We start from the raw sequence: 3,299 nt of genomic DNA on the forward strand, positions 1-3,299 counted from the left end.
CAATGCCTGTCAGCATTAAAAGAACCTCCCAGCGGCTGCCTGTGGCTCCGCCCCCACCTGCAGCTCCGCCCCTCCCGTGGCTCCACCCCTTCAGAGGCTCCGCCCAGTCCCTTCTGCATCCAGGGCTGGATGCCTGGGCTAGGAACATACATCTCTCCTCACTTTCTTCCCCCACCTCTCCCATTTCTCAAACAACAGTCCAGACCCGGCATGAGGATGACCAGGAACCCTTGTTTAAAATCCTGTGACAGTGAAATAAGCCAGACATGGAGGACAAGCGATCTGATTACATCTATGAGGCTTACCAGAGTAGGGGAGAATGCAGAGAGAGAAAGAGTAGAGCGAGCCGCAGTGGCCAGGGGCTGGGCCAGGGGGATGGGGAGTCAGGGGTTAAAGGCCACCGAGTTTTAACCAGAGGAGAGGAAACGTTCTTGAGATGGATGTTGGATAGTTACACAACAGTGCAAATGTATTTCATACCACAGAATTGTGTCGCTGAAAATGGTTAAGATGGCCATTTATTTTTTCAGTGTTTTTTGTCTTTGGTTTTTTGTTATTATAAAGGTGGTGTACAGAGGGGTTACAGTTACATAAGTCAGGTTAAGAGTATACTCCTTCCCTTGCTCTCTCCCAGTTTTCCCCTCCTGTCCCCACTCACAAGTTGTATAGTTTATTTTCAATATAGGGTCAAGTACCACTACTGCAAGCAATTTATTTTTGTGGCAGTGTTGGAACTTGAACTCAGAAACTTGCACTCTTGCTTTAGCTTTTCTAGCTCAAGGCTAAAGAACTCTATCACTTGGGCCACACTTCCATTTCCAGCTTTTTGTGGTTTTGGAAAGTCTCATGGACTTTTACTGCCTGGGCTGGCTTCAAACCTTAATTCTCAAATCTCATCTGCCTGAGTAGCTAGGATTACAGGCCCCGCTAGTTTCCCAGTGGTTCTTCTGCATCGACTGTATGAAAACCAAGACTCGTTACCATTTATTAGCTGTGTTACTTCAGCCAAGTTACCAAACCCACCAGGCTTATGTGTAAACGGCTGCTCAGCCTCTTTACACAGCTAGTATAAGAGCTACCTGAGATAAGTGATTGCAGCAGCAGGGGAGGTAGGAAGCAACTGCTCAACAACCATTTTCTATTCAGCCAATCTGTAAAATGCACAAGCATCCCTGGGAGCAGAGCCTGGGCTGGTTCCTGGGCATTGGAAGGTGATAGACAATATCGCAACATCCGGGTGTTATTGTGTGTAGGCAGGCTTTAGGACTTGCACTCAGGACCTAGGAACTTTCCCTTAGCCTTTTCACTCAGGACTGGTGCTCTACCACTTGAGCCACACCTCCACTTTTGGCTTTTCTCTTTTGCTGGCTAATTAGATATAAGAATCTCACTCTCTCAACCTTTCCTGTCCAGGTCTTAAACCTTGCACTCAGGTCTTAACCTCCTGAGTAGCTAAGAATACATGCATGAGCAACTGGTACCCCACCCAGATGCTACAAACAAGGGTCTCCATTCTCCCACTCTCAGACCTCTGAAAAATCTTCCTGCCAGGAACATCTGACTGTCGGTAAACTGAGTCATGAGTTACAAAGTGTAGTGGGGCAAGGGCATTATAGAACAGTTGCACAAGCTGGGTACAGGGAGTTTCCAAGCACTTAAAATGAGACCCTAGCTGGGCGCCGGTGGCTCATGCATGTAATCTTAGCTACTCATAAGGCTGAGATCTGAGGATTGGAATTCCAAGCCAGCCCAGGCAGGAAAGTCTATGAGACTCTGGTCTTCAATTAACCAACAAAAAACTACAAGTGGAGCTGTGGCTTAAGTGATGTAGTGTCAGCCTTAGGTAGAAAAGACCAAGTGAGAACATGAGGCCCTGAGTTCAAGGCCCAGGTACTGGCACTGAGAGAGAGAGAGACACCTAACAGGAAGACAGGATCAGAAAATGACTGCCCTGAAATGGATTCGAGGGTGGGCAGGACATTTGTGGCCCAGGAATAGTATTGCAAAAGCCTCAGGTATAAATAAGAGAGGAAGAAGACGGCAGTGGGAGATGCAGAATATATAAAAGAAAGCCAGCTCAATCATCTTATTCCGGGCCTGTGACTTCAAAGAGCAAGAGCAGACAGGTAGAGGAGATTCTAGATTGAGATCTCTCTGGGGCCTCTGCCTCCTGGAATTCCCTCCCAGGGACATAGGTTTTATCTTAGAAGCCAAGGGCACACAGCCTCCTTATCTCACGACCCAAGTTGCCCTGGGGAGGGGGGCGGGGCAAGGGCGGGGCCTGGGCCGGGCTGAGTCCAGCCTACCCCAGGCCTAACAGCTCTCTTTCCCTCTCAGACCCCAGAGCGACATCCGTGAGAAAATTCCCCCTTGTTCTGTGGCTTTTCTCTTCTTTTTACTTTCCCCAAACTGGCCGTTGCTATTGACAGTGCTTTGAAATGTATATGGAATTACCAAAAAAAAAAAATCATGTTAAAATAATCCCTCCTAGGTCTTCAGGCCCACACATACTTCACCCTTGTTGACGCAGTTAGAGATTACAAAGCCCGCCTACTTCTGCACTTAGGGTAATAAGATAGTTTGGCAAATTGTTAAGAGCTTTATTTTTTTTTTCCTCAAAAACAAAACAAAACAACAGATATATTACTTGTGTAGTTTGATGTCTATAAAGTGATAACTACGCTAGAAAGTTACCTAAATATTTTTTTGTCAGGCGAACATTATTGTCTGGGATACAAGGACGGTTGGCAGGCTGCCAGACCGCTCATGACCCTTTTATGAAGATGTTTCTCTAAGAGCCTGTCACCCTGTGGAGAGGGACTTCTTGGACAAGTACCAGACACCACCATCCCTTGGACCAAATACCTTCCACTCCCTTCTACTATGCATGAAGCAGCTGAGGCGTGAACCCCAAGTTCTCTTCCCAGAACCATCTTTCCAAGTGGGTAAGACAACCCTGGTTGCAATCCTGTCCTTTGGCCCAGTTTTTGTTCTGAAACTATTCTTGAAAGTATTCCAAAGTGGCTTTAGAGAATACTCAGATCTCAACTGCTTTTGACTTCCAAAAAAAAAAAAAAAGAGTTATGACAAGCTGGGTGGGTTCCAAGAAGCTGGAATACAGGGGAGGGCTGACAAGGTACCAGCTGCTCCTTTGGCTTAATTCTACCAGGTTTGTAGGAGGGCACCCCCCCTCCCTCCCACCATAGCCACTCTCAACTCCAGCCAGAGGATAGCAGGCAGGGCTCCCCCACCCAGATCCTGCTTCCTTGCCAGGCAGGTTAGTCTTCTGAACCCCTCCT

The sequence above is a fragment of the Dipodomys spectabilis genome, unplaced genomic scaffold (genome assembly GCF_019054845.1).
Source record: "Dipodomys spectabilis isolate Male_0828 unplaced genomic scaffold, ASM1905484v1 ptg000030l, whole genome shotgun sequence".
NCBI classification, from domain to species: domain Eukaryota; kingdom Metazoa; phylum Chordata; class Mammalia; order Rodentia; family Heteromyidae; genus Dipodomys; species Dipodomys spectabilis.